General features: G+C 44.1%; 1 long non-coding RNA gene across 4 annotated transcripts in view; it reads left to right on the top strand.

Annotated features, from left to right (window-relative positions):
* Positions 1-11,184, top strand: part of LOC310894945 — a 64,031-nt gene extending 52,847 nt beyond the window's left edge. Inside the window, exons 5-7 of one of the 4 annotated variants that reach the window (XR_014580306.1) lie at positions 127-202; positions 7,722-7,906; positions 10,649-11,184. This is a non-coding gene — a long non-coding RNA (uncharacterized lncRNA). Of the gene's footprint in view, positions 1-126; positions 203-7,721; positions 7,907-9,925 lie in introns of all 4 variants that reach the window. The other 3 variants (XR_014580307.1, XR_014580308.1, XR_014580305.1) reach the window with 3 other exon arrangements.
* Positions 11,185-20,054: the final 8,870 nt, after the last annotated feature.

Genomic DNA, 20,054 nt, shown 5'->3' with positions numbered 1-20,054 from the left:
TTCCAACTCTTTTTTGCATGGGTGTCAGCCAGGCAAGAGAAGTTGAAGTTGTGGCTGTCAGGAGAGAAACTGCTGAAGGTCTAGACAGATAAAAGGAGAGGAATAAATCTGATTTTACTATTACAGGAAGAATAACAAGAAGATTCGAGGTGCAGGAAACACGCTGATACATTACTGGCCCAGTTTAACTGGAAAACTGCAGGTGAGAAAGGGAGGAGCCGGGAACCTTTTTGGTATTTAAGTGGGGCTTTGCTTTTGGTCTTGCTAAACTTTGGGCTGACAATGAGATGACAAAGATGGGAAAGCACAATAGCTCTGGAGATGAGGAAACGTGCTTGAACGTTTTATGGTTGTTGAAATAGATGAAACTTGAGATTACCTGAAGTAGCCACTGGGTTACTGTGTCTTGCTTCAGGAAATTACCGACAGGAGGAAATAGCCAGGTCTAAGTAAATAGAGCAAATGAGAGCATGAGGGAAAGTATGGGACTTCAGGCCTAAATGTAATGTGTGAGAAGCTATTTTGAAGGAAGAAAGTTTAATTTGACCCTAACCCAAACCATCTGTGCCTGTCTTTACTTTCACTACTGTTATCTCTGATCAGAGCGTACTATCACAACATTAAATTTTGGGATCCGAATCAAAAGTTCAATTAACGCTGACTTCACATTCTGTGTAATCACTGAAATTCCAGGTTTTTATCTTCACCTGTGTATACATTCTCCCTTCCCCCTCTGCAGACCCAAGCCGTGTGTGCATACCTGGCGGATTTCCATCCACAGGATTCAAATAAATTTTGGCTTGTATTGCTTTCCTTGCTGTTACTAGACACTGGTTAGGCAGAGTTTCTAAAAGGTCAGCCCTTGATGCTCTCCAGCTTCGAGAAAGAGAAGGAAATAACGCATCTTCAGCCCGGACTCAGCTGTGACAGGGGTGGCCTGAGCTGGGCAGAGTGACCCTGCTTGCATGCTGTAGTAACAAATCTGTTGCTGGAGCAATGAGCAAGAAGCTGTCTTTCCTTGTGCAGGAGACATTTTCCAGTCACAAACTTGTCACAGGCTAGCGTGGGTACCCTTTGTAGATATCACCAGCTGGTTAAAAGCTTGGAGATCTGGTGGGACATCTGGTGCTCCCCTAGACCTGATGGGACTGCAAAGAGGTACTAGTTCTAGCTCTGATTCTGTACGGCATATCTGGATAGCACAAAGAGCTTCTCTGGGCATTTTTCTGTGCTCTTTGGACTAGGAGACCAGAGTCTCAAAGCCTCTGAACACCCCTGCCACCACCTTCAGGGGTCTTCTGATATTGTGGGCATACAGAACTCCTTGCCTAATGGTGCCGTGGTAAATGAGAAAGACATTCAGTGCAAGACTGCTGACAGAGTCAGATAGGCTCTCAACCACAACCATTATGCTCATCTTGTATTGAAGTGCTACAGGCCTTGGGAAGTTCCTGGTTCAGAAAAGCTCCTGGTGCCATCTTCCTCCTGGGTAAGTCTGAAGTTTGTGAAGCCAGATGGAGCCACCTTGCTCTTCTATCTCCTGCTTGTTACATTGCCTTGGAAATACTGTAAGCAACAACCCATGCTGAAGTAACCTATGCCAAGCACTGCTTTCACAAGTGTTGACCTCCTCTGTAGTCATACTGGCATATCCTCCATCAAAAACCATTTTTCAGAGGATTGGGAAGCATAATCATTCAAAGTTGATAGCTAGAGTGCTGTCTCAATGGGTTCTCAGTTGCAGTCCTTCACCAGAGTGTCAAGCGGCTTTTCTGGGCAGATTTGTTCTCTGGCAGATAATTTAATAGGTTCATGTTTCTGCACTGTTTGGACATGTGTTCAGTAGAACATGAGGCAGATTTGCCAGTTTAACACAGCCACAGCTTGCCGTGTCACACCACCTTTTGAGAGCACGTCAGCAGGGTCATGCAGATAGAGCAGTGAAGGGGACCTCAGGTTGCTTTATATTCCCAGCTCTTGCGACTGACCCTGTTGCATGACTCTATAAAATCACTTTAGTTTCCGCTGCCGCTCTGTCCATTTGTCTTCCTCACCCATGGTGCCTGTCAGGCTTTATGCATTTGTAAAGCATCCTGCATTGCGACTGGTCTTAGTACCTTGGCCAGGACCTCTAAGTCCCTGTGACAAATAATAGTCCTCTCTGTCACCAGTCTTCGTAATTGGTAACAGGCTGAGCACATGTGAGAGAAAAAGGCTGCGCAACTTGATGCATGGCCTCTTCCTTCCCTTGCACCCCAAAACCTTCATGGTCCTGCATGTGGGGTTGTGTGTCTGGCTAATACTAAAGGTCCTGCAAGTGGGGTTGCTAATACTAAATGACGACTGTAGGATGTTAGTAAATATACTGTTTGCTTAAAGGCAGCTTAGAGGAAGGAGATAGAGAAGCCTGTAAAGCAATTTTGAAGTGGAAGAAAGCAAATGTAGGTGCAGCCCGGAAGCCATCCTCTCTTGCCTATGCCATCTTCCTCTGTCAAACATCTGCTCCGAAGGCATCAGGCCCCCTCTACTTTTCATGGGCTTTTTCTGCCCCCATGCCCTTGTGACAGCCAATTTAAAGCCTGTCCCCTGAAATTTGGCAGAAGGAGCAGAGCTGTAACTCTAAAGTGGCTAGCTCTTGCTTACTGCATCTTTGCTGCTGAAGGGCAGGGAATGTTCTTAAATTGTGGTGTGTTTTCCTATCTTATTTTGAAAGAGGTAAAACACTCTCTTACTGTGATTTGCTTTGATGAAGAGTTTTGTTTCATCCTACTCACTTCTGTGAGCTTGCTTTCTTCAGCCAAAATGCAACACACTTGGTTTTGATAAGGTTGAGCAACATGTTTGCAAAAAGCTTCTGCAGATAGAGAGGTCTCCCTGCAGCACCTTCTGGATTAAGGTATCATCATCTGCTTGTTTGTCTTCCTTTACTTTATAAGAGTGAAGGATTTTAATGTTTATGAAAGATGTTTGTTTATTTAACTTCCAAGAAATGAGCAGAGAGATGAACCAAGCACGGTCCTCGAAGAGGCCCTTGAGCAAGAATGAAAGCCCAGCCTCACAGAAGGGGCAGCAGTTTGAGATTAAAAGCTCCCACTGGGCATCACTTGTACTGTTCTCCAGCTGAACTGAGAACAGTAGCTTCAGAGTGCAAACTTCTAACACAGAGAGCGTAGTATAGCTTGCCCATTTGTTCATGCCTAATCTTTTTCCTAGTTCCCTGCTCCTGGTTTCTGATCACTTCCTGTGGGTTGGATTTATCTGGGTACCTTTTTGTGCATCTTTCAGCCTTTCAGAACAGGGTGCAGCACCGGGAAGGTTTAGGTGCTGAAACAGCCCAGCCACTACAGTAGTTGAATGCTCTGAGATCGCGAAAGATTTTTAGAACTGTTTGCTTCATTCAAAGTCCAAGGAAATCAATTGGAAGATTTAACTGATGTTTGTTCAGGCACTCTGACAACAACCGTTTTTCCCCCCATCGTTTCCCCTTCTGTCAGTTCTGTCTGGAACATGGGGCTCTGTCCCCACGTAACACCAACTGCAATAAATAAGTGGAGAAACTATTCACACTTCACACGTGAGAATGTGCCCTCATTTTACAGCCCATCTATCAAACATACACATACTCCAGCTCGAGTATGAATGCAGACCAGGAGGATTTATGATCCCAACTCACTGAACACAGTTTTAATAAGTGCTACTACAAATATTGCAATAATATAATACATCTTAATGTGTTGGAATGCAGTCCTTGGGGGTCTGTGGGCACTTAAAAAACCCAGCCCAAATAACTAAAGCCAATGCTTTAATAAAGCAGCTAGAAAGCCTTGGACTGAGAGCATCTAACAGCACTTGAACTCAGAATTCAGACAGAAATGGTTTGTTGATTTAGGGTTCTAGAGAAGCTGTTCACAGGTGGACAAATGTGTATGGAGGCAGAAGCTGTTCCAGCCACGCACAAGGTAAAGGGATACAGAAGTTTTGGCAGAAATGATGTGGTTCCCCTTTATCATTTGCCATTTTCAAGTGTAAAGTTCTGTTGAATGAAGCAGTTACAAGTAGATGGAGAGCACATCTATAAGAGATGCAGTTATGTTTTATTGATTTTTGTCTTAGTGAATAGATGAAACAGAGAACATGAACAAAGTGTTTAGCAAAGACGATTCTTAAGTGTTGTGCAGGAAGAGCTCCTAGAGCCTCGTAAGCTGCTGCAGTCCCCACAGCTGAGCACCACTCGCTAACCAGTGTCCTGAAGGGAGGCTTGGAAAGCTGCTGGCCGTGTCAGGTCTTCATCTGGTGGTAGCATTGCCTTATTTACGTGGCACTGAGAAGAAGCTTGGCTTATTAGTCTACGAGGCTGTGGTGCTTCTAAACCCAAGGTATTATAGCTGAGAAGTGCATCCATGCATCACACAGATGAACAGTTCGGATAGAAAGCACCCTCTTGGGAATCGCTGCTCTGTCGTATGGCAAAGGCATGCCTGCTCTGTGGCACCAGCTAAATACAAGACTCAGAGGCTCAAGACTCTGGGTCTCCAGTTCATCTTCATCAGTAAAAGGAAGATGAAAACAGGTTTCTAGGGTCCTCAGGGCTGAGTGGGGACACCTCTGAGCAAGTCAGGAAGTAGACGTTTTGACTTGTGGTATTAAAGCATTTGTGCTTGTCTCAAATTGGTACTGAAAGATCTTAGAAGCAGTAGAACAAAAACTATGAAATACCAGACTGAAAACGTTTTAGAGAGGTTGCTGAGACGTTTTATTTTGGTAACCAAAACATTGCACTAGATACTGATTAATATTTCCAAAAATATAAGTAATAAGGAAATGGAACTGAAACAGTTAATGAAAGAACTGAAATCGTATATTGCATTTGGATTTAAATTGGTATTTCAAATTTTGAATTGCTTCAAATTTCCTCTGTCCCCACCCCCACCAAAACTTACATTACTGTTAGTGAGAAAGAAGTTTCCAGTGGAAAACTGATGAACTGCGGTTGCATCCCTTAAATTTAGGCTCTTGAGTGATGGGATTGTAAACTGTCCCATCATGGCTTTCCCTCCGAGCTCCCCCACACCTTAGGAAAGATGTTCTGTCAAAAAGGAGGAGGTGGTAAAATGTCATTCCTGTTGGGAAGACTGTTAAAACTCTAAGACACTTTTACAGGACTTTGAAGAGATTCAGTTAATATTATTTTGTCCCATACTTGAAAGCATGAATACACAGAAGTTGGTCAAACAGACGGTAACCTCTGTTCATGTGTCAGGGAACACCAGAGGGCTATAAAGTTGCACAGTGTGGAAAATTCAATTCTAGCAGAAATTACATGGGTATAGTCGGCAACACCAGTGAGATTGGACACTCACCAAAATATTAGAAAAACAAGTGACCGCAAACCACAGAGAATTCTCAGACCCACAGCACACCAAAAACGCTGTGAAGCAGAATTTATTAAAGCCATACGCTTTTGGATATGAATAAAGTGCACAACTATTTTGAAGGCCTTTTAGTACATTTAGCTTTTTATAGGAAATCAGGCCAAACAAGCCTACATTGGGCTTGCCTGAACACATCCTGACGACGTAGGTTTACATCTCCCTGCAGTGTCACTGGGTGTTTTAGCAAAGACACCAACTGAATGGAGCAGAGAAGCTCCACAGAAGTCAGTAAGGTCTGGAGAAGTGGGAGAGGTGCTAAGGTAAGAAAGGATGCTCTGGTGTTACACATACTCACGTTTACTTGTTGCAAGCTAGGCTCTGTGACTAGTCATGTGTTTTTCCTGGTGTTGAGGGGCATTCGTGTGCACCAACTGCTCAGCAGCAGGAAAGGTCTCCTGCACTGCTGCCCTCGCTGCCAAGCATCAGCGTCCTGTCCAGAGTGAATTGTTTGAGAGGAGCAACTCTCTGCTCTGGCCTCTGCTCCTCACTGCTCTCTCCTGATGAGACCCAGGCTCATTTCATTTTCCTTTCACTCGTCGTACGCCCACTTGCCTCAGCACTCTGCCAGCGGTACGTGATGTGCTGCACCGTGGCTGCTGGTTGCAGCGGGGCTCCGAGCCATGCTGTTGTCCTGGCTTTGTGTGTAGGATCTCAGCCTCTCGCTCGCTCTCCCCCCAGCGTGTTTTCAGATGCTGTGGTCTGAAGTAGCAGCCGTGGCTTCCAGATTTGGAGCGAGGAGATTGGAATCATGTGTGTGTGCCTGGCTGGGAGAAAAGGCTGTGCTTTGTATGCCACTGAGCACAGCCCTCCCTGGCTCCTGGCGAACAGGCAGCAAGAAGCGCAGACTCCCTTCCATTGGAAAAGTGCCTCACTGCAAATGAGCAATGGCTAAAGATGTCCGCACTTAACGAAGTACCTCAACGTGCATATTCCAACCAGGGCTATTTGGAGTATCGGAGTAATGCCAGATATGGTCCAGCTCATCCCCAAAGCGATGTGCCTGTTCCTAAGAGAAAGGATCAGGGTTGCGGTATTGCAAAGCTTCCCTGTCCTTCCGTATGAACGTGCTGCACCGGGTGTCAGGGGAAAGGGAGGACATTTTAAAAAGGCATTGTTGGAGGCACTTTTTAAAGAGGCCTCAAACCTGTCTATGCAGTCAGGGTGGGATGATGGAGAGCTGTGTGGGTAGTGCAGTGCTGCATAGCCTTGCCTTTATTAACTTGTTAACCACTGTAAAATCCAGCTCAGCATGGTGGGTGTGACAAAAGGCACAGGAATCACACATTCTGTGGCTTGTGTTGTGGGTCATCTCAGCTCAATGATCATAACGTGCTTTCCTGGTCTATAATTTCTAATTCTGCAACTGCTACATCTTGTGGCCACAGAGTTTTGCTAAGGCTTCTCGATAATAAGTTATGGGCTGTCCCAGGGCCTTGCTCATAATGTTGCTACCTCATAGCCTGATAGCCATTGCCATGGTTGTGTCGGTGTTTCAGTCAAGAATCCACTTGTTTAGAGTTTTATAAAACTGGAAGAAAAATTCACTGAGGTTAAAGGTGGCAAACGAAACTTGGGGAATTTAATTTTTATGTCTTCTTATGCTTGAGGTATGCTTAATGCTTATTAGAATCATCTGCAGCCTATTTAAGCGAGGGTTTCTCTGCTTATCCCAGTTTTTTATTCTGGGTGGTGTCTGCAGAAGGAGGATGATTAAGTAGTAGAAACTGGGAAAGCAGTATCTTGGTTTGGGTGTGCTGAAAAAGATTTTCCAAGTACAGGCACTGGGCCAAGTGATATTGCATGAGTTTTGATTTCAGTGCTCTGTGTCTGCCTAGGATAAGTGAAAGGCATGTCTTAAGCACTTCTAAATAAATAAATGTCATTTAGGTATGCTGTTGCCACCCTCAAAAAACTTTCCAGTGCTTCACTTTGCAATTAGATGTTATCTAAACTTCCCTGCACTTAATATAGAGAATACTTAAGCAACCTGTGAATAATGAAGTATCGTTATTTGCCTCAGGCAATTGAAAAAAAAAAGTTAGAGGTGGCTGTTGTAGTACAACGGCTGCTATATCTTAATGAAATAAATTGTCATTATTACAAGCCTTTGCTGAGGTCAGGGAGCAGATACTTCCACTCCTGAGCATACAAGATCAGGAGTTTCAAAAATGAATCATAAGATTGATTTTAAAATAGTGGCATTTAAAAAAGAATGTATTTTCTTTGTGTTGGATACTGTGTTTGGAGCCCTTAGATACCACGTTTTCAGGACTTTTCTGCATTTACCAGGACTAGAAACTTCTTTTGAAATTAAAACTGAGATCCTCATGTAACAAAATAACCTCGGGAGTCACGGCTTTCTGGAGAACCTCATGCATCTCAGTAGTCTCTCAGTGATCTGCAGCAGCGGTCAGAAGCACTCAGGACCTCAAAATCCTTTCAGTCCGTGAAAAGCCTGTCAGTGGCTCCATGCAGTAAGTAAATCCATCAGCCTCGTCTGTGGAGAGATGGCATGACACGAGGGTGCCTACAAGTGATCAAACAGCTTTGTCCTCTCTGCTGCTGCCCTGTGGGTGAGGGATGGTTCAGCGAGGTGTGGAGGTGTGTTAGCAGCAACACGAGGTACCCAGCACAGGCACAGCAGATATATGGCATCAGGCATACTCTGTGTTTTCTGTGAAGGGATGAAGAAGAGACTGGGCTTGGAGGGAGGCAGCAAGCACTCCCCCTGTCAGTGCAGATGGAGCTTTTGGAGCTCAACAAATAGTTGCTTAGCTCCAGTAGTTTAGTCTGGACTGTGTTCTTCACTGCATGTTCTGGTTAGTTAAACCACATTGGAAACAAGTTTTTTCCCTCAGCATGGCAATGGAGAGTGGAAACCACTGATTTATTATCCCATCTCCTCATCCCTACAAGATGGCTTGATTATAAGAAGCCATAACAATTAGTCTTCCTAAATCCCCATAGCCCGTACAAGTATCAGTGTTCCTACAGGCTACCATCTAACTTGACAACATGTTTGCTCAAGTGAAATAGACCTAATTTCATATTTGTGAAATGGAAGAGGTTACATATTGTAAAAAGAAATGAACGTGGCAATGACAAACAGGTTCATGAGTACATTTATTTCCTGAACTGGTAGGTGTCTGCCAACGGCTGTTGTACTTAATCATTCCTCTTTTGATTCTGACCTCATCTGATGGTGGGAGTTGTTCCATCAGTATCTCATATACCTGCTTCTCTGAGTGTCTGGGCATGCTTCTTGTCGTCGTGAGTGTCACCAGATGATACCTGACTGATCTTTTTGAGAGTGTGGCTGCATGGCAGATGCCCAACCGAAGTTACCTTGAAAGCTGTTGATAAAAAGGGAATGCGTGCTGCTCCTACTGATTTGGTAAGGAGGTTGTCCTCCATAGGGAGGACAGAGTGAACATTTGGGCTGGTGCCCAAAAAAATAAAAAGACAGGCAAGGCTTTCCTTGGAAAGCAGGGTATGGCTTATTAGAAGCGTAGGCTTTCCTTCAGTTCCTCTAGTTTGGCTAACCTTTTAGGGCTCCCTATCAAAAAGCCAAAGATATGTTGAGGCAAGTTTCATGGGGAATATATCAACAAAATGTTGAGCTTTCAGAACACTGAAAAATAAATTGAGGGCTTGTAAATTACACAGAATGAATTATAGTATACTGGAAATGTCAGGAAACCACATTGCTTTCATTATGTTTTTGTTACAGGATCCTCAAGTTTTCCCAATCAACAGCTAACCTTCAGAACCATTTTATTACCTACATATAAATTCTGGATTGCTTCTATGCAATTCCAATCTGGAAACTACTTACGATATCTAGGCGAAAAACTGTTGAAAAATTTGAAGTTTTATGAAGAGTGAATACTCAGTACTTCTCTCTCCACCCTGGCCCATGTACTTTTGTATTTGGGATTTCTGTCTCAACATGGTTGAGGTGGAACTGCTGTCAGTTTGTACTATGGTAGAGCCATGATAGCCTGGTTACAAGAACAAGTTAGGGCACCATCAGATTTTTGGAACCTACAGCCCAAGCCCAGCCTATGGGGCTCCCTCAAGGGTAAGGTCAGAAAGACTTGAGAAAAAGGTTTGTTTTGAGCTCAATCTTCTGACACCTACGCAGCCTGAGATACTCAAAACCACACAGTTTAGGGGTATCTCATACTCTGCTTGTGCTCAAACACTTGACAACGTGAAAGTTGCCAGGAGAGAGCTCCAGCACTGATGTTTATGGTCCCAAGTCCAAGCATTTGGGTAGGGCTATGGAGAACTCTCCTGGGGAAGTTGCATCAAGGTGATGGATTGAGACGTAGAGATTAGGCAAAACAGGATGCTTGAAATCTAGCCTAGTAAAGGCCAGACAGGATTTGAACTTTAAACAAATGGTTCTCGTTTTCTCTCAGTAACTTAAATTTACACATAATCTGGACAGAGTCAGAAATATCTTCCTGAAATATTCTTCCTTTTGGCAGGGTGCTGTCTTCTGAACCTTGTTTTCTTCTTTACATCTTCAGAAACATGATCTGGGAGGGAAGACTTGTAACCGAAGTTCTCCACTGCTGGTATTAATAACAAAAAGCCCGACGCGTAGCCTCTCCAACTTCCATCCGCCTCTGACAGGATCAGGCCCTAACACGGCTTAGAGACAGATGTTCTAGGAAGTCTCAAGTTGCTTAATATTATTTGTTCACACATCCCAGCTGATGCTAAATCTTGTTAGAGAGGTGTTAAATGTCTGAAGACGACAGAGGCACTATCCATTCCCAGAATGAGTCACCAGGATGGGAGAGCTGAGTCCAACTATTACCACCCGCCAGGGCTTCTGAGACTTCCCCCCATGACTCCCCCTTTCTTCATTTTAATGGAGATATTAATTCCATTCCCATGAATTGGAACTTGGATACAATCCTTGATTTTATTATGACATATTAATAGCAAAATTGGAAAGGCACGGGATTAAAAACAAAATCTGGTGCATAGTCATAAATGTATAGAACAAAACTCTTAATTTTTCTGAAAGGGAGAGAGAGAGTTTATTTGCTAATTTAAAAAAAAAAAAAGTCTCTGAAAAGGATATGACAACTCCTTGCACACAAAGAAGCGGTTCTGCGTGGAGAGCTTAAGACACTTTCCGAACTGCATGTACCTTCCCTGAGGAAAGGGTACCGAATTTGTTTATTCTCCTCACTTTGCAGATGGGGAGGCAGAAGCACAGAGGTGAAGAAACTTGTCCATTGTCAGCTGCGGCCAGGCATAAGGCCAAGCAGTCCTGATTTCGAGGCTCTGCTTTAACCCAGCAAATAGACTCTGGTTCTTCCTCCCTCCCTCTCTCCCTCGGCAGTGTCCGTAGCGGTTCTGCCACCTCACCTCCATGCAACCTCCTTCTTGGGTCTACAGATGTGGCCAAAAGTCCCTGTGGTGCTGTGCATGAGGAGCAGTACACTGTATGGCTTCCTGGTGCAGAAACTAACAGGGAAATGCCGTTCTCCCCTGCCTCAGCCGTGCACACACATGGTGCACAGCCCCACTGAAACCCATTTAATGTGTTTACTATGCATCATCCATGACTTATAGGTTGGATGCAGGAAAAGAAAAACAAAACATCACTGTAAAACAAACTATGATTTCAGAGAGTTGCTGAAAACGAAAAGCAGGAACAGGCACCAGGGATCTTTCAACAAATGTAATTTAAAGAGCTCACTTTCAGCTTTCTGGGCACTTTGACAAGCATTTAGTGGGATTCAAGCAACTACTGAGTAGTAACGGGCAGCTGTCTGTGCAGCAGGGCCGTGTTGGGGCGGGAGGGAGCAGGGCTGAGCCATGGGGCCTGTGGGGACCCCGGGCCGCAGCGCATATGTCTGGCCGCCTGCTGTGGCTTTCATGAGCTGGGGAAGTGAATGCCCCCCTCAGTGACGGGTCTGATAGCAAAGCTGCCCTCGGTGAGCCAACAGCACGCAGCTTCTAAGGCCAGGGAGGACACTGAGGGGTGGGCTGATGGTCCAGGCAGCTAAGTGCTGGAGAAAGTGGAGTCAGGGAGGCAGAGGCTGGCTGACAGGACTTGGCAAGGGCTGAGGTTTGCCCAGAGCTGTGAGATTGTCGGCTGCTCCTTCCTTCCAGGAAGGCTGCTCTTTTCTCCCTGAAAACTGTCAGTGAAGGTGAAAACTGTCCGACCCACATCCTTACGTGCCATTTCTGCAGAGCCAGTGGTTATGCTGGGCCAGCCTTCCTTCTCTGTTTGAGCCCTCCCAGCATCAACAGGGGAGATCTTTCCTTTTGTAGGCTCTGCGTGGCCTGTGTTCCCACTTACCTCAATAAATAGCCCTTCAAATCCAGCATTGAATACAAATACAGTTAGCTCTGATGGGCCAAAGCAGGGTCATCTATAGAAGGTTAACCAGAATTATGTCTGGCTTTTAGTATCTTGGAGGATGGAGACTCCACAGCTTCTCTGTGCAGCCTGTTCCAGTGCTCAGTCGCCCTCCCTTTTTCAGGTGCTGCCAGGTACATCTGTTTTTTCCACAGTGTGAGCTGTGTGAATGTTGTAGGTTTTCTTGGGACTGAGTACTTTGGTGGCACAGGGACCGTCCCTCTTTATGTCTTGATAGCTGATATCCCCCTCACCCTCATCTCTGCTCCGCCAAATCCGTGTTGTGCATTTTTGGCCCACCTGGGGTAGAATGGACAGCACTAAATATTGTTACAGTATAATTATACACTTATACAAGATATGTGATTGTGATATGCACATGGGATATATATGATTTTTTATGTATTTTTTTCTTCCTATAGAGATTTGACATGGCACATTCAGACAGCAGTGGCTTTTGACTGGCTATACTTAGTTCTCCCACCTGCTTTTAATGTTTGTGTCATAAACAAGCCTGAAGTTTTTGCCAAAGATTATTTACGTCTCCTAATGGTTCCGAATTTTCTTAGGTGAAAACTGTTCTCCTTCATTATCTGAGTAGTAGGAGAACCAGATGGTGTTGGGTGATAATCAAGATCCTGAGCAAGTAAACTTTGTCAACAAAGAGATCAAATGGTTTATGCCACTGGCTGAACGAGGCCATTTCCTAGTAAACTGACGCTCGCCTTCCTCTTTCTGTTGTGCTTAGAAGTGGGCTTGGTGGTGTAAATCTCACTGCAGAGCCCAGCCACCCCATGCTTGGCTCCACCTTGCCCCTCCGGCCGCTGGTACGGAGCAGCTTCCCATGCCTGCCTCTCCAAGGCAGGAAGCACCCCCCCACACCGATCCACTCCCTGAGTTATTTCCCGAGATAGGGATCCTTCCCACCATTTGGGAGGAGCTACGGCTTTTAGGAATGGGCCGGGAGTGCCAAAAACCGCCCACTCAGCCAGCCGGCAGGAGAGCTCGGCCGCATCGCCTCCAAGCGCCGTTGGGGTGGGCAGGCGGGAGGGTTTAGCCTTTTGTGCCAGCACTGCGATCGGATGAGGAGACACGGCCTCCTGAGGTATCGGCCAGCTGAGGTCAGTGCCTTGCAAATAAAGCGGAAAAAAAAAAAAGATTTCTGTGAGCCAAACCCAAGCTTGGCTCAGTCTGAATTTGACTCCATCTCTGCGTGGGACACAGCCTCGCCAGGCCAAGTGGTGTAACAGTGGGATGGTGCTAAGAGGTAGTCCTTGCCTTGCTGTGTTGCCTTTGCATTTCTCTGGTTGTACCCTGGCATCACCCCCTGGGTCCAAGGGAATCCTCATTCAGAAGCTGCAACACGGACAGGTAGAGTGGGCGTAGGTTAAATGATGTTTGGCAGCTTTTTTCCTGACGTGGCTTGTAAAGCAGCTTGCCACTACTGCTGCTTTTGTACTGCTTTCTACCAGGCAAAGGCCTGTCCACTTTGCATTTGAAAATAAATGCCCATGGGTGATGGAAACGAAGATGTTGGGCACCAAGCACGCTGGGCAGGAGAGCTCTTCTGGGCTCCTATCTCTGGTACCGACGCAGGCAAGTGGAGCCAGTTTTACCCAAAGGCAGATCACCTGTATCCGTGTCCAAGAAAGAACTTAGTTTTTAGCCCTTGCTTTTGACGCTTCTGATTCAAAGGAGCTATATACTTCTGAGAACGTGCTGAGCAGATGAGGAGTGTTTTAATGACCCAGAGAATGAGATAAAATTGGCACAAATACCTTGTTCAAAACTTGGTGTGAACTTGGGCCTGGCCAGAAGTACCCGGACTGTAGTCTTGAGGCTGCTGTGCAGCTGAAGTGTTGTTTTTTTTCCGACAAGGAGGATCAAAATCAGAACATTTTGGGGGACATTACCAGGAGAAGCATGGGCAACATGCACAGGATCATTTAGTTAGTACCAAAGCTGTGCAGAAGAGACTTGGAGTGATTCAGAAGACAAACTGAGCTCCTAGCCCATGAAAATAGGTACGGGCATGGCTCTCCTAGATACATAAATTAACTCAGTGAGAGAATACATGCCATGGGGATTGGATGCATGTATGTGCATACATCAAGATATTTAAAGAGACACAACAGATTTTCACTGTATGCAGCATACTGCATGTTGATTATCATTAAAGTGTCATCTCCTGAAAATAATGCTTGCGTGGGACGTTCTGAAAATACATTAAAGTTTATAGCCATATATTAGATTGAATATGTTAAATATTTTTCCTTTGTAGGACATGAGGTAATCAGTGTCAGATTTGTAAGTTTTCCATTGTTTGATTCATTTAAATAATCATCAGCATATATTGATTTTATGTATGTAAGGTTTGCAGTAACATTTCTTACATTGGCTAAGAAATAAGCTCTGCAAATATTCATTGAATTCAAAATCCAAGATACACCAGGGTAGTTTATAAAAAAAAAAGAATAAATGAAATAATTCAATTTAATTTTAGGTATCAAAAACATCAAACTCCTCCCCCACCATCTGTAAGCCAAAATCTCTTTGCATATGGAATTTTAATGGTGGATAAGTACAGGTACTGAATAACTCTGAAAAAAGTGTAACATGAAAAAAAAAGGAAAAAAAGTTTGAAATGTTTGCTGTGAGTTATTGCTTTGTTACTTCACCTGCTTTGTCATGTTTGGTAATGTTACCTCTAGTGCTCACTCCAGCTTTAGCACGAGTGCTTAGATCAAGTAATGAAGTGGAGGATGCAGGTTGTTTGAAAAAGTGTCTTTCTTTTACCGTGAAAGAGGAAATCAGCTCTGAGGTGATTTCTGTACATTGCAAAGTTGGCTTTGGTTTCCTCTTTAAGAAGGAAGGAGACCCATTAGTGATAGCCCAAAGAAAAATCATGGATGTTCAGAGGCCTGGAAAGCATGATCTCCTGAGGAAAGATGGAAAGGTTTGGGTTTGTTTAGTCTAAAGAGAAGTCTGGGAGAGGAAGAGGATAACAGCCTTGAAGTATATTAAGAGTTGCTCCAGAAGAGGACGGAGTTAAAGAACTGTCTATGTCCTCTGTGGGCAGTGCAAGAAGTGGTGGCTTCCACTGAGACAAGTGCAGATTTTTGGTTATGGCCTGGGAGGAGGCAGCAGCACTGGCGACGCTGAAGAGCTGGGGTGGAGGTGGTGGGATTACGTTTTAGGAACAGGCTGGAGAAATGTTAGGGGTTATGTGGGTACTCCTGTTCCTGCTTCAGTCACAATCCCTCTGGTTCAACTATATGACCTCTTAACATCCTGTTCTTAAAAAAAAACATTCCTTTTTTAAAATCCTGATTTTTTAAAATTCTGGTAGGGAATTAAGAGGGGAATGTACCCATAGAAATCCTTACCTGTGAGTTGCACAGCATTACGATCTCATGCATCTGCTCCCTATTTTAAGGTTTTTGGCCCTGAACATACCCTGGACACAAAGATAAAAACTGTAAATGTGATCTATAAGGCTGTACTAGTCACTGACATTCAGGCACTGTTAAATACGGATTAAAGCAGGTGAAGATGGGAACAGTAAGCAGAATGGAGGTGGAAGGGGCAGAAGCCTGTCTGGGAAGAAAGGTTAGGAGGAGTGAAACGGTGCTGATGTCTTCTCTGGGGGAGTAAGAAAGATCGATTTTCTGCAGAATGCAGAGTAACAGGGAGAGCAGAAGGAGTGCAGCCAGGAAGGGCAGGGAGGAAGGTGTGACATTAGGGTGAGTGAGAGAGAACAGAGACACAGGCCTGGCTGTCAGTAGCAGTGGAGGAAAGGGGTCCACTTTTGTTACATTAACTGGAAAAGACCGGAGCAGAGCGAGAGACAGAATGTAAGGAAGAAAGGAGGAATCCAAGGAAGCACAAAGACTGGAGGAGAGATTAACATAAACTGCCATGGAGAGGGGGTAACTAGAGAGAACAAAGGAGATATTTTGTGTTCACCGTGTTTATGGAAGTGTTGGGACTTCCAAGAGCATACGTCAGTAGCCAGAGAGCTATATGAGTATTAACAGAGTGGGAGAGTTGACAAGATGAGATGCCCGTGCACACAGGCATGTGATTGTTTGTTTTAACTAAAATGTAGAGAAATACTTTTCATGAGCTAATTCTAACCCAAGTCTGCTTTTGCATTAACGCTGTGTCTTGTAGCACACGGTCAGATATTGGCTGTGCCAGACCAAGCAAAGGGACTGTGCTGTCTGTTAATTAATTATTTTCCCCCTGCGTTCATTGATGGATTTCAGAAGATTTATAACGTACCTTTTACCCGTGGCCCGAAGTTCAGCTTGCTAAGGAAACATGAGCCCGCAGAGTAATGGAATCCGCAGCCTAACCCCAACAAAGCGTTTGTTTATAAATAGGAAGAGAATAGCCTAATAACAAGAGGCAGATGTTGAACATCTTGATTCATTTCGAATGTACTCGGTCTAACTCAATGAGCCCAAAGGCAGGCAGCAGTGGACAAGCACAGCTTTATTTTTATCCTAGTGGGTCACATTAAAATATATGTTGTGTTTTCTGCAGCTTGCGAGCTGACTTCGGAACAGTTTGAACAAATTTTGGAGAGAAACTTCCAGGATCGATTGTTAAACCTATTTAATCATATCCTGATTTTCATGATTATTGTTTGTTTAATATTTTAAACTTTCTGCGTATTAAAATCCTCTGGAGTGCCTTGGGGTTTGTTAGTTTGTTGATTATATTACACATAGTTTCTCCACCACCATCCCTATTAAAGGCAGTGTTACAACATCATAAATAGTTGAATTTTTATATTGTCAGTGGTTTTGGTGACGGCAATTTAAAAATATTCCTAAGTGTTCTTTTTCTGCTTGGCCATGTGTACTCTTTCAGTGCTGTTCGTACACAAATAAACAATTGGGATAATGCTGTAAAGTTATTTTTGAACTGCTGCCTGAGCTTGAAAAAGCTCAATGCACAAAGCTCACCGAGGTGGATGGAAACTTTCCAAGATATTTCAGTGAGCTTTGGATCAGGCTGCTGAGCACAGTGCCATTTTCAAAGCCCTTTATATATATTTTTTAACATATTGTAATGGGCAATGTTTACTGAACTTATCTAAGGTTTCCAGTGATTAATATACATTAGCTTCAACGTGTTTTGACTGGCTGATGATTAGGTATCACAGGGCAGTTTCTTAGTTTTTGTTTTTTTTTTTTTTATTCTGCACTTCACAGCCATTACACAACACTGCTCCAGCTGTCCCAGCGTCCAGATGTTGGCTGTAAAGCTCTCTGAATTTAATATCGCATGCAATCCCCCCTTTTTTATTATTATTTTTCCCCAAACTGGTTGAAGCTGCAACGTCTGTGTTAGTTCTGTTTTCTTACAAGGACTGTTTTGAGGCACCTATTACTCCAATGTGGTTTGGAAGGAGCTCAGATTTCATCAAAACCTGTACACAATCACTTCGTTTGTTTGAAGCTATCTTTCAAATTCAAGGTGAAGGAGCCTTCTCATCCTGCATGATGCGTTCTGTTCCTGCTTTGGCTCGAGAGCCTTACTTTGCTGTTTTAAGTCCGGCATGGTTCCTAGTTAATTTTCTCATTGCTAGACGAACACCCCCTGCAAATCTTCTGCCTGGGACCCCACTCAGGAAAGATACTGTTTTTGTTTTAACAAATTCTGTCAGGTTAGGGCAAATGATTTCTTCCACTTTTTTTTTTTTTTTTTTTTTTCCCCAGCTTATGCACATCCTTTCTGTGCTTTTCTCTATACTTGATTTCACATGCCTGTAATGGCTGTTAGTTGAACATCTCAGAGCCCATTCCAGGTATTAATCTTCACAACTGCTAAATTAGGCAGGTCTCCTTACCCACTTTTGGCCCTCATTTGAAAATTAAGGAAGGGATTGATGTGAGCCCATGAAAGCCTGTGGCAAAAAAGCCACTTCTTTTCAGCTAGTGTTTCGTAACCATACTTGCAAGCTGTTTGCTAAAAAGTGTATCTGTTTGGGAGAAAAGCAGTTAATTGTCCCCAGATATTTGACAAGGCTTTTTGGTGTTGGCAAGGGGCATGTACTTGCAGTCACTGTATACCACTTATTGCTTTGCAAGTCTCTTGAGAGCTCAAAGAGGGTTGAAAAATGTTGCTAATTCCTCTAATCTTTCAGCACAGAGTCAAGATGGGGCATGAAGTATGTCATTCATGGGATACTTGAGCAATATGATTGGCTAATGGGGAGTCCTAGCAGCAGGTACAACATTTTAAATACGTGCTGCCAGAACACAGGCTTTTAAAAAGCATTTCTCTTCACCCTCACCTCAATGTTTGCAACACTGTAGATAGCTTTTCTAATTGTAATAAGTCACAACAGGGCATGCCTTGTTGGGCCATAATCATACTTCTCAGGCTGCTGATAGCACTCCTCCTTCGGGTTCATGGCTGGCGTACACCCGAGGAGTGCAATTATGGTACAACAATGATTGCCCTGTTGTGCCTTATTATTCAAGCGAGGCACTGAGGCAAGTGTTTGTGTGTGTGCACATGCAGAGACGGAGTACATCTGAGCAGGTCCTTACCAGATAATTAGCAAACTTGCATTAACCCTATCCCAATGTTTCTTTAATTCAAAGGTTTCTATTATAGCTGCCATTTTATCCTACTTGCCAGCTATATCCCAGAAAGCCCAAGGGCTCCCTATTCCTCTACCTTTTCCCATTTTTTAAATTTTTGTTTTGTTTTAGCATGAATTTGATCTTGAGAGCATCCTGCCAGCCTTGGGGTAGGAAGACGCCCGTTCGTAAAGGGCATGTAAATCACATCCTGTGCTGGTGGGACGTCCCCTTGCATCAGGTGGAGTCAAGAAGGCTTGAGCTTCCCTTCTGTGTCCTGGTGGCCAATAAGGCCATATATGCCCAGATCCCCAGCAAACATACATTGATAGTGCCAATAACCACAGCAGGTCTCGAGAAGCGTCCCCTGCTCTGCTGAGACCCAGACCAGGAGAGCCAAGACCTCATTTCAGGGAAATCCTACTTTTTGATGGGTGGACCTGAACGAAGAGCATGAAAATGAAATGCAGCAATTCTACCAAACCCTTGAGCCATCCAGTCTCCTTTAAAACTTTTTTGCTTTTTTCTTTAGATTTAGGAATATTTGGATACACAGAATATGTAATGTATTCGTGACATACAGAAGTGTGATGTACAACAAGTGACGCCCTTCTCCTGAAGTAATGTCTGCAGCAGTGGGCAGAAGGACACGCCAGGATCAGCACACACTCATTTGTCACTGCAATTTGGGATTGAGGAAGCTGCTTAATCAAAAGACAGGAAAGACGCATTTCTCTCATTTTTCTAGGATTATGCTCTCAGTTTTGTAAGTCATAAGAACGGAATGAGTTCTATGATCCACATGTTTTTTTGGAAGACCTCTTCCAACACCGAGGAGTTTTAATTGCAGATGTTGTTAAGATGTCATTTTTAACGGCCTTATAAAAAAGCTCTGCCATTTCCACATTCTTGAGCTTTGAGGAGCGTGCATTCTTCAGCTGCTCAGCAACAACAGCCTGTCTCCCTCGCTCCCGAAGATGCTGAGGATGGGAACACTCTATCTTTGCAGATGAGCTAGTGTTTGCCGCTGCGGCATGGCATGTACCCAATTTGCGGGGCTGTATATTTTCCTTTGGGTGCAGCTTTGCGAGAGTTGGTCACAAGTGAGATTCTGTGAAAGCTAACACGGTGTTCCCTGAGATTACAGATCGCGAGGCTGGGGTCAGTGTTAGGACCACAAACGTAAGGTGTTTGAGCTAAAAATATTTTATGGCATCTGCCAAAATGGTGAGATTTTCCATATTTGCTGCTGTGTTCGGCTCTTGTAATGGTTACAGAGGATCTTGGCTCCCTCTTTGTCCTCCCTTGATAGCAAAAGTTAATCACTTGCACATGGACTCCCTTGAAAAAAATATGTAATGTTTACTTGTTTTCCTCTTTCGTGTTAAATTTAATTTCCTCTGCTCCTACCATTTCTCTGTGCTGCAGACCTATTGTTCACTGGGCTATAACACACAGCTGTTTTTTTATTTCTCCCCAAAACAAGTGATGCCATTCATTTCTTTTGGAAAGGCCACTCTTTTCATCCGAAGGCAGAATCTCTGCCCCGATCCCCACAGCTCTCCTGGATTCCCTCAGTTTCAGTCAAGAGGAGTAAACTTCGAAGAGAGCGAAAATAATAGCGTGAAGCTGCAT

The sequence above is a fragment of the Anser anser genome (genome assembly GCF_964211835.1).
Source record: "Anser anser genome assembly, chromosome: 2".
Taxonomy (NCBI): Eukaryota; Metazoa; Chordata; class Aves; order Anseriformes; family Anatidae; genus Anser; species Anser anser.
Note: the sequence above shows the minus strand (reverse complement) of the source record. Positions and strands in the feature narration are given on the sequence as shown.